The sequence below is a fragment of the Pollachius pollachius genome, assembly GCF_949987615.1.
Source record: "Pollachius pollachius genome assembly, chromosome: 7".
NCBI lineage: Eukaryota > Metazoa > Chordata > Actinopteri > Gadiformes > Gadidae > Pollachius > Pollachius pollachius.
In genome coordinates, this window is record NC_136940.1 from 8840738 (window position 1) to 8853237 (window position 12500).

Consider the following 12500-nt stretch of genomic DNA (forward strand, 5'->3'; position numbering starts at 1 on the left):
GCCCCTCTCTGTCTCTGTGCGCGTGTAGAGCTGCTTTCTCAAATGACCAGAGATTCACATCGGGCATTGTCCGGACTTGCACTTTCACACGTACCGCACAACATTAGATTGGCCATCTCAGATGTGTACACGCATTCTGGAAATACTCTGTTTAGGTAGACAGAGTTGAGTGGCGCTGAGTCATGCATGTAGGATGCAGGATAAAGGATCTGACACAAAAAAGTATGCTGAGGGAACAACCTTGCCTCCCCTTGAATTTTGACGGTTTAGGTGTAGGCCCTTAGTGACAGAAGTTCATGACTCTCCTTGTTTTGGACCCTTCCCCTTCAACCTCTGAAGTTGGTATCCTGCATGATAGGTAGTCATCAACACTCGCGCTAAAAGCTTCTTTCTTCTTTGAATTTAGCCCCACCTACCGTATCGGGAAAATACCTTTACTGTCCAGTCTAACAGTTTCTGACGTGTGTGTGTGTGTGTGTGTGTGTGAGAAGGAGGGAAAATGTATGTGTGTGTGTGTGTGTGTGTGTGTGTTTGTATGTGTGTGTGTGTGTGTGTGTGAGAGAAGGAGGGAAAATGTATGTGTGTGTATGTGTGTTGAATTGTGTCTGAGAATGTGTTTTTGAGAGTTGAGCGTGGGTTTGTGTGTTGTGTCTGAGTGTCTCCCTTTATGTTTGTTTGTGATTGTGTGTGTTTACGGGTATTTTTAAAACAGATTTTCTGTGTGTGTTGTATATTTTTGTGCATCTCACGGTGGGTGTTTGCGTGTGTGTGTTGTGTATTTGACACGAAAGGTGCTAAATCTCAGGTGATGAGCCAGGTGATGTGTGTGTATCGACGGTGGGCGTGCGTGTGTGTGAGCGTTCTGCTGAGGTATGTGGTGCGCGCGGACGTGCGCTACCAGGGGCAGACGCAGCAGTTAAAAGCTGGGACTTCAGCACAAAGTTAGCTGCGCTAGCTAACCATCAGCGCTTTAGCTTCCGTCCACCTCCGAGGGGGTTGAATCTGTGTGTGTATGCGAGTGTGTGTTCTTGCTTGTCTGTGTGTGTGTGTTGGTGTGTGTGTGTGTGTGTGTGTATGTGTCAGCATTGACCCCTCAAAGTGAAAACCAACTGCCTTCCCCAGTGCCCTGGGGCCAGGCAGCATGATGAAGGAGCCGTCAGGTTCAAACGCGCTCCTGTTAGAGAATCAAACCAGCGCCAGGAGCGGCCCGGGGCCAAGGCGCCGTCTCCTCGTTTCTCCTCTCCCATCACCTTCTTTACTCCGCCGTCTCCTCGTTTCTCCTCTCCCATCACCTTCTTTGCTCCGCTGTCTCCTCTTTTCTCCTCTCCTATCGCCCCCATTACTCCTCTGTTCCTCTCTTCTCCTCTCCCACCTCTCTTCTCCTCTCCCATCTCCCCCCTTTACTCCAATCTCTCCTTTCCTTTCACCTCGTCTCTCTCCTTCATTCATTCTCCTTGACTGCACTTTTGTCCTCTTCTCATCCTGTTCTTTTTCTTATTTCTCTTCTTATCCTATCTTCTCTCCCCTCTCTCTCTCTCTCTCTCTCGCCTCCCCCTCTCTTATTTCCTCTTCTCCTCCTTCCCTGTCCTCCTCCACCTCCTCCTCCTCCTCCTCTCTCTCACCTCTCCTCCTGCTTGAGGAGCTTCAAAGCGTGTGGCCTCCTCAGCACTTTGATCAGAGATGTTTACGCCACGCTCAGCCTGTTTACTCAGCCGCTGTGTGCTCAAGCCGTGTCTGCGGGTGTGTGTGCGTGCATGAAATGCGTGCGTGCACACGTGTGCGTGTGTGTGCGTGTGGGCGTGCGTGTGCGTGCGGGCGTTCCATGTTAAACCAACTTGCTGATAAGACGTCTGTCTACCAGATCCTGAGGCTGCTCAGGATAACAATAAAGACAGCGATAAACTTTACACTACCCTTTCCTCTCCCTCCACCCTGGTCAGACTGACATAAGTGCACACATTTACACTAATCCTCCGTGTGTGTATTAGGTTGTGTGTCATAGCTGCAGGCGCGATTAAACAAAACACCTCAACAGCATCGTTGACGCCTTTAATACAAGCGCTTTGCATCTTTTGTCCCAGTAGGCGTTTTGTTTCCAAAGTTTTTGGATGGGCACGTCAAAGGTGAAGCAGAAGCTGACTCTCTGAATAGGAGCACAATGAAAGTATCGAAGTTGTTGGGACAGACAGACAGACAGACACAAACACACACACACACGCACACCACATACACACACCTAACACTCTTTCACATACACTCACACACACAATCAAACACACACACACACACACACACGCACACACACACGTACACACACACACACACACACACACACACACACACACACACAAATGCTTACAGACACACATACACACACACACACACGCACACACACACACACACGCACACCACATACACACACCAAACACTCTTTCACATACACTCACACACACAATCAAACACACACACACGCACACACACACACACACGCACACACACACACACACACACACACACAAATGCTTACAGACACACATACACACACACACGCACACGCACACGCACACACACACACACGCAGAAACACACACACAGACGCAAGTGTGTTAACAGTAATGTGGATCAAGTAAAACTCCCAGAACAAAAGACGAGAAGCAGCAAACAAATAAACCCACACCGCAGGTCAACAGGATCCAATAGAATAAAAGCAGGAGTGCGTAGAGGCTGGTCCTTGAGGCCAGCGTGGGTTCTCATGCCGGGCAGCGTGTCTGCCGACCTCAGACACTGGCTGGAACCAGCGTTTATGAGCTCTAATGAATGATTATGGATTCTGCGGTGGTCTGTCATTAATATGGATGAGGCCAGCAGAGCCATGCTGACGCGTGTTGTTCACGCCTGTGCTCTGAAGTTGTGATCATGACCGTGTACACGTTAGTGGACATGACGACCGACAGAGGTCATGAGAATGACCCTGGGAAGGTTCTGGATCGCTGGGAGTTGAGAGGTCCAAGGATCACATTTTTGTGACAGGAATGAAGCCAGACTATGTCCGACGCATGTTCTAAGTAACAAAGGCAATGCTGTTTACTTTTCTGTTTAATTTATGTGCGAGTATGTTTGTGTGTGTGTGTGTGTCTGTGTGTGTGTATAGTAGAAAATCACTTCTGATCGATAGGTGAAAAGAAGTGTATCGGTTATTGTTCATAAATCGTAGCGATTTGACCAGATAATATTTTAAACCAATCACAGGGGGATTTATGATGCCCTGCGAAGACATGAAGTGCATGAAACTTGACTCACCTCCAGATGGCTGGGAGAGGAGAGAGAGGGCGAGCAGAGTAGTGATGGATGATGAATGGATGGGAGAGTTGGTAGTGGATGGGGGGGGGGGCAGGGGTGAAGGTGGTTATGTTCCAACTCCGTCCAGGTGAATCCACAGCTGTCACTCATTGGAGACATCAGGGTTTTAGTCCCGCCTTCAATAATTCAGGAAGTGGCCAGGAAATGGAAGAGGGGTCCATTAGGCGCCTGGACAGCCCTCACTCACCTGTCAACTGGCAGAACACACCAGCATCCATCTCCAGGTACACCACTATCTGGCACAACGCAAACCACCTTCCACCTGCAGGAACACCACTATCTGGCAGAACACACCGCCTGCCTCCACCTGCAGGAACACCACTATCTGGCAGAACACACCACCTGCCTCCACCTGCAGGAACACCACTATCTGGCAGAAGACACCACCTTCCTCCACCTGCAGGAACCACAACTTCCACCTGCAGGAACACCACTATCTGGCAGAAACCACCACCTTCCACCTGCAGAAACACCACTATCTGGCAGAAGACACCACCTTCCTCCACCAGGAACACCACTATCTGGCAGAAGACACCACCTTCCTCCACCAGGAACACCACTATCTGGCAGAACCACAACTTCCACCTGCAGGAACACCACTATCTGGCAGAAACCACCACCTTCCACCTGCAGGAACACCACTTTCTGGCAAAAGACACCACCTTCCTCCACAAGGAACACCACTATCTGGCAGAACACCACCTTCCTCCACCAGGAACACCACTATCTGGCAGAACCACAACTTCCACCTGCAGGAACACCACTATCTGGCAGAAACCACCACCTTCCACCTGATGGAACACTACTATCATCGTAGGTTAGGGTTCCCTATGGTTTAGGTTGTTGGGTTTGTTTTTTAGTTCTTGGGTAAGAATTAGGGTTAGGGTTCCTCTCAGGGTTTTGTTTGTGGCAATATGGTTTGGAATTAGGGTTAGGGTTATTCTAAGGGTAAGGTTTTTTTTATTTCTATTTTTTTGGGGGGGGATTTTGTTAGGTTTAGGGTTAGGGGTTCGGATTATGTTTGTTTTTTTTCCATCTTGGCCAACGACGACGTTGGAGACGTAAAACTGTTAAGCGACAATTTGATATTTAAAGTAACATCAGTTATGCATGGAGCAAGAAGGAAGAGAGCAATTGAATATTGTGGGTATGTTCTAATAGTGTATATCCAAAGAAACCCAGCTTCAGTCTCTCTCACAGGTCCGAGGAAAGTTTGGTTTCCTCCAACAACAATGTCCTGGAAATGTAATGACTTTTTTTAAATAATCTGATGTTAAATTGGATGTCAATTTTAATCTCCAACCACATCATAAGAAGTGTTTAGGTGGCTCGGTCGTTAGAGGTGTTGGTGTGTTGTTCTGGATACTGGTGTTTATGTTAATATTGTGTGGCAGGGTGAATGCCTGTGAATTAGAGTTGCAGTGTATCGGTCGTGATGGAATACTCTTGTTGTTAAGTCACGTCTATTCTAATGTTAAGGATGACTTTTGACCAGCTCACTTGTTTGTTTGGGTGGTGCAACAGAGATAGCCCAAGTTATATGCTCCAACAGACATCGGCTCGTATCCTGGATTCTACAGTCGGGGTGAGGGGTTTCTATGGGTTGGGCTTCAGAGATAGTTTTTCAGTTCTGGGGTTAGAGTTAGGGGCCATCATTGTTGGGTTTGAGGGTTTGGTTTTTCGGTTCTAGGATTAGGGTTAGGGTTAGGTTGACATATCTGTGCGTTAGGGAGAGAGAGAGATCGAGAGAGAGAGATTTAAAAAGTAGGGTTACAGAGAGGGAGAACGACAGGTCCGGAAGAGGGAGTTCTGAATAATTCACAGAGGGGTCTGGCAACATTACATCTCTCCCCCCCCCACCCAACCTGCTATTTTCCATGTATTATTTGGTTAATATACTGGCATGTTGCATTAGTCAACTAACATGGACAACAGTATGTAACACAAATGACACGATTTGAAAGAGATTCTCAGATTAGTCTCCATTAATAATACCATCAGACTTCACAAATAGTTCCCCCGAAATATAAAGATTAAAATAATGAAAGACAATAGGTTTTCAATAGTTATTCCATTACCATTTCTATGAAGTAGACTTAACGTTTAGATACGTTTCGTTTTCTTATTTTACTTTAATTAGGAGGGATTCTACTGGATTCTCAGATGTTCTGAATTTCCAACATAAAGCGTCAACATTTGGTTCAGGTGAACGTTATATATCTGATCTGGTGGAGGAAGAGGAGTGTTTAAACACTGTTATACATCTGATCTGTGGAGGAAGAGGAGTGATTGAAGACTGCTATACACCTAATCTGTGGAGGAAGAATGGTGTTCAAACAGTATAAAACAACAGGGATTAGACCAAAGATTGTGTTTTTAACATCCTTCGCACATAAGATTCACAACTCCATCAACTTGAAATGTTCTGTCAATTCTGTCTCTTTTCTATTCAGCACCTCTTTCTCCCGCTATCTCCCTATCCCTCTCTCTATCACCGTCCTCTCTCTCCCCAGTCAACCTACCCATCTCACCCCACCGGTTTCTCTCTCTCTCTCTCTCTCTCTCTCTCTCTCTCTCTCTCTCCCTTGCATAGACACACCGGTCTCTCTCCCTCTTTCCATCTCTCTCATCCTCTCTCTCTCTCTCTCCCCCCCTCTCTTGTGTATTTAATCCATGCTGATGCTGCATTTTCCTTCAGAGTTGATACCCCCTCCTCTACTCTCTCTCTTTCTCTATTCACCTTCCTCTCTCTCTCCCTCTCTCTGTCTCTCTCTCACTCTCTCTCTCTCTCTCAGCAGACGTAGGCTGCAGACGTACTGGTCTAGTCTCGGAGGGGTTCTGGCGAGTCGCGGCACACCGCGAGTCCTGGGAAATGAACGTTTAATTGGAGAGCGGATGAAGGAAGAGGAAAAAGAAGAACTAATGGAAAGCAAGTAAGAAATAAAAAAGTCTGGTGGGTTTGAAATTTTCACCAGAAGACAAATAGGTTCCCTCTTTATCATTTGATCCTTCTTCCAACAGCAGATATTATATTTACCATAATATTGTTCCTGATTGTAACATAATCCAACAATGAGGACTGGAACAACGGCCAATGTCGTAGGCTCCAGGAGAGGTTGAATCATACAAATGTTCACAAAAAGTATACAATGAATAAATATTAATAAATAAATACAAACCGGCAGCTTGTACAATTATCTGAACATGGAATAGAGGAGGAGGGGGAAAAATTAAGGTTAACACATTAAATAAAGAGTGGGAAGAGAAGGAGCGAAACGGCAGGGAGAGAGAGAGAGAGAGAGAGAGAGAGAGAGAGAGGGAGAGAGAGAGAGAGAGAGAGAGAGAGAGAGAGAGAGAGAGATTAATGACGTGATACTTTACCAAGAAGAAGGTGTTGCACTCATTAGATCCAAGGCGTGAAGAAGAGAATTGGGTGGTGGTGGTGGTGGTGATAGTGGTCGTGATGGTGGTGGGGATGGTGTTGTTGGTGGAGGAGTACTTGTACAACTGCAGCATTCATTTTTTAATACCGTAGCTAGCCAATAATAATAATAATTATTATAAAATTACTACAATTAATGATAATAAATGCATATTAGATAATGATAATAATAGTAATAATAATAATAATTTAATTATAATAATATAATAATGAAATTCAAAATAATACACAATAAATCATATTGATAATAATAATATTAATGATGATAATTATTGATTGATAATATCAATTATTTAATCATAAACACTCATCAAGCTAAGGGGATTTATTTAATAGTTAAAGTAATGTCACTAAATAGTTGCTAATACTTTACAATAAGTTTAACACACAATTAATTAATAATGAACGCTGTGACTTAGTGAATGCTGTCATAAGTATTAACTCACAGTTACAGTTAACTTATGGTCATCTCATAATTTTCTGATGGTGTTTATAAGGTATTCATTAATACATTAATTAATAGCCCCAACTCTAACCTCTTTGCTAATGCTTTATCATAATGCCTATTTCTGCATTCACTTCATCAACTAATGGTAAGTGGAAAGTGTTACCAAACTTTAACTAAATTGTCATTAAAATGATAATTAATATTAATTAATTAATAATGAATAATATTCCAGATCAATTGTGGAATGACACAGCCTATATGAAATGTAAGTGACCTACTATATTATTATCGCTTTATGTGATCATTTAGGTGATTATTTTATAATTGTCCACAGTCAAAGAGCTTGGACATCAAAGGTCTTCCCCCCTCTTGGATGAGTGCATGCACACGGGAACGCACACCAAGCCACACACACACACACACACACGTGCAAGTGAACCAATACATACACATACTTGCATGCTTACACGCCTCAAGCCTCTGTGTGCACGATTAATATTTGATGGTAAGAAGTGGTCTGATGAGCAGCAGTATGGGGGTTCTGCGGGACTCCCCCGCCCCCCCGAGGTGAAGCCCTGGTAACCTGCCACAGCTCAAAGGCAGAAAACGCTCAACAACACGTCTAAAACATCAACAAAATGTGCTTAAAAACACAGGATCAACAGGCTTAAAACACACTCCACAAAATGCTTAAAGCATGCTTCACTGCGTGCTTACATCAACCTTCAAACATGGTTACAACAAACTTAATATAGGTTTCAAACCCTCCTCGAAACACACTTAAAACACTTTGCATAATGCTCAACGACATGCTGAATGCACTCATGCTTACAACATGATTGAAAAAGGCTTAAAAAACTCCTCAAAAAGCCCTTTAATGCTGCTCCACAACACCCTTAAAACACAAGCACAAGTTGCTTGATACACGGTAACCACAAGCTTAAGACAGGCTTGAAATGTGTTCCAGAACAGGCTGCAAATGCTCACTTACACATATCCCAGAACACTCTACATAACACAATAATTCGGGCTCTCAGTAAGGTTTCCATCATTCACCTCTTCCTCCCTCTGTAATTGCGTGCTCAAGTCACCTGACATCAAATATTTTCCAGGTTTAATACACCAATATACAATATTTCCTAATACCAACGGATTGTACACAACATCTAAACTTAACTCTTCACAGCCTTTAACCTAACCCTAAAAAAATATCAATCTTCATGTAGGCGTTCATAATCATTTAACTTTACAGAGCGATGGAACATCCAAAGTCACCAAACTCCAGCCCAACCGGAACCTAAACTTCAGGACTGCATCTGCATATTATGGGATGTGTCATTTTTCCCTATCTCCCTTTGAGTCCTGCCCTCCTTACATAACAGAGGAGGAGGACGGGGGCGGAGGAGGCAGGGAGGTAGGAGGAGGGAGGTAGGAGGAGGAGGAAGAGGAGGAGTGGTCTGACAGATGAGGAAGATGAATCTTGCTCATCATGGGGGGGGGGGGGGGGGGGGGGGGGTGATCTTCCCGACCGCCGCCTGAGCCGGCGTTCCACCGAGGGTTTCCCGCTGGTTCTCCTGCTGACAGATGTGATGAATCTCCTTCTCTTCCTTCCTCTGACGCAAATCCCACGGCCGTCCCACAACGCACCGCTGCCTCCTCCTGCGGTGTGCGGGGCGTCCTGGGACAACGGGCCCTGTTTTTCGAAACACTGCAGATGCTCGCACACGTTCACGCCATGTGGGGGGGGGGGGGTGTCGGGGGGAGGCTGGCTGCGACCTTCTTCTGCAAAGTCAAGGTCATCCAGCCCTGAAGGTCCCAACGTCTTATGGATATTTCGATCTGAGCTGATTCCGAATCATGCCGATTCATGGCTCTGAATCTCAAAAAAGCACAATTCCAAATATCTTTGAATATAAATATACAGAGAAACGACTGATTCAGCGTTAATTCAAATCCGCGTTTTCCCATTTAAATACATTTGATTACAGGGAAATAGCACTGATACTTATTACCTAAAACACTGTACATGTGCGTGGGCATGTGTGTGTTTGTGCGAGCACGTGTGTGTGTGTGTGTGTGTGTGTGTGTGTGTGTGTGTGTGTGTGTGTGTGTATCTGTGTGTGTGTGGACAAAGCCAAAACGTATGAAGGAAGTATTTAAGAGCAGTACATTGGCCTGTGGCTCTTAAATCGTAATAAACGGCATGCATATTTCAGAACGGTAAACAGGAGCAGGTGAGTGGACCGGTGGACATGACTCATTTATAAGGGCCGACCGGACCAGCCTCGGGAGAGAGGTGGCATATGTGTGTGTGTGTGTACATATGTGTGTGTGTGTGTGTGTGTGTGCGTCTATATATGTGTGTGTGTATGTGTGTCTATATTTGTGTGTGTTTGTGTGTTTTGTGTGTGTTTGTCTACATATTTGTGTTTGTGTGTGTGTGTGCGTGTGTGTGTGTGTGTGTGTGTGTGTGTCTGTCTGTGTGTGTGCCGTGTCAAATCACTTGTCAGACTGATGGCGTGTGAATGTGGTCACGCTTGATCGCCCCACTGCACCACACAGAGAGAGAGAGATAAACAGGAAGCCAGTATGCCATCAACAGAGCAGCAGGCAAACACACCACCGTCACACATGCATACAAATAGGTAAACAAACACATGTGATACAGATGTACACAAAAATAAACAAACAGATAACAGTATGTATGTATTTGACATTATTATGGTTGATATTCAATGCTATTCTTGGTTAATTAAATTTCTATATATATCAGATTTCAGTTTCTATGATCCTTGTTAATAGTCATTTTTCTTCCCTAAAAGTGACCGCCCCGTTTTTGAAGAGCTCTGGTTCCGGAAGTAAATTTCCTATTTCTTTTCTCAATTGACTTTTCAGAGAATCGTTATGTAAGAGGTTTTTATTTACGGAAACACACTTTGTGCTCCATAAAATCTGATTAATTGAATTGAATTGAATTGAATTGAACTGAACTGAACTGAACTGAACTGAACTGAACTGAACTGAACTGAACTGAACTGAACTGAACTGAACTGAAATGAACTGAATTTAATTGAAAATAACTTGAAAGAACATGAGTTAACCTGAGTCTCCTGTGACATACTTTTTAACGAGGTCGAGCAGCCAGCGCCCTGCGGTCTCACTGGTGGGTTTCAAAGAGTGTCAGGAGTTCCGGACAAATGCAGACGAGGCGATTTTAGGAGGTTTGGAGAGAAAGAGCACAGATACTGTACATAACAAGTAGCAGGAACAACACTGCAAAAAACACAGACACAAAAAAGGGCACTGGAAGCTTAAAAACATATCAGACAAATCCTTAGACGCGTGACTGACAGCCACAAACACAACAAGCAGACGATGTGGGAACACAAAACGCTGACGAAGACACTCAGAGCCACAGGTGAACACAGCAAACTAATTGGCACCAGTGAAATGATTAAGACAAATGAGACTGAAGTTACTAGGGAGACATCTAAAGGATGGAAACGTCAACTACAATGGTGTTACAGGTGTAACTATGACAGAGAGAGAGAAAAGCTAAACTCCCATCTTGTATCATCACAATAGACAACAAACAATGGCAGTTAAGTTCCTCCCCCTCTTTCGCAATCTCTTTCAACTTTCCTTTACTTTCTTTAACCTAATTTCCATCTCCCAATTCTCTTAGTTTTTTTTCATTTTGTTCAGTTTCTTTGCAAAAACATCCCACCGACCTGTCAACCAAACTGCCGCCATCGTTGCCGAGTGATGGCTGCCATGACGACCTCAGCATCCTGTCTGTGTCTCTGCTGGGTGCCGGCGGCGATGCTGAGTGTGCACTCGTCCTCACCGCATTCTGTTCATGTCTGCTATGTCTGCTCCTCCCGCAGCACTCTGATCTCTGCTAAGTATTAAACAGGATAAATGGGGCCAGGTCCTCATATCACAGCTAAACGGGGCCAGGTCCACAAAACAAAGCAAAACAAAGTCAGGTCCTCATAACAGCTAAACAAGGCCAGGTCCTGATAAAACTGCTTAATGAGGCCAGGTCCTCATAACAGCTAAACGAGGCCAGGTCCTGATAAAACTGCTTAATGAGGCCAGGTCCTTATAACATCTAAACGAGGCCAGGTCCTGATAAAACTGCTTAATGAGGCCAGGTCCTAATAACAGCTAAACGAGGCCAGGTCTTGATAAAACTGCTTAATGTGGCCAGGACCTCATAACATCTAAACGAGGCCAGGTCCTGATAAAACTGCTTAATGAGGCCAGGTTCTCATAACAGCTAAACGAGGCCAGGTCCTGATAAAACTGCTAAATGAGGCCAGGTCCTCATGACAGGACAAGGTACTAAGACAGCTTGATGAAGCAAGGTACTCACAACATAGCTAAACAATTCCATCATAACGCTGATAAACCATGCCGGATCCTCAGCAAAATGAAGCCGGTTCCTCATAACACAGCTAAATGAGGCCGGTTCCTCATAAGACAGCTAAATGAGGCCGGGTCCTCATAACACAGCTAAATGAGGCCGGTCCTCATAACACAGCTAAATGAGGCCGGGTCCTCATTACACAGCTAAATGAGGCTGGGTCCTCATAACACAGATGAGGCCGGGTCCTCATAACACAGATAAATGAGGCCGGGTCCTCATAACACAGATAAATGAGGCCGGGTCCTCATAACACAGCTAAATGAGGCCGGGTCCTCATAACACAGCTAAATGAGGCCGGGTCCTCATAACACAACTAAATGAGGCCGGGTTCTCATAACACAGCTAAATGAGGCTGGGTCCTCATAAGTAAGCTAAATGAGGCTGGGCCCTCATAACACAACTAAATGAGCCCGGGTCCTCATAACACAGCTAAAGGTGACCAGGTCCTAAGACAGCTAAACAAGATCCTCATAACATAACTTAACGGTCACCATAAAAAAGTTAAAGTATGCAGAGACGTCATAAGAGAACTAAACATTTAATGTTATTATTCTGGTGCATTTATGCAACGCCACTTCCAAATTAAGCTGAGAATGTTCAATGCATTCGATCACCATTGAACAACTGTTCTATATATATTCGTAAATTAACTCAAACTTCTTTCCGATAACTTATTTATTTTACAAATGGAATTGCTAAAAGCTACAAGCTTGTTCCAAACTGCCCAAAACTCAACTGTCATGTGTCTTCTTCTTGTGACACAAGAAGAGGTCAACCAAATGTGTGCACACGCACACACACAGACACACATACACACA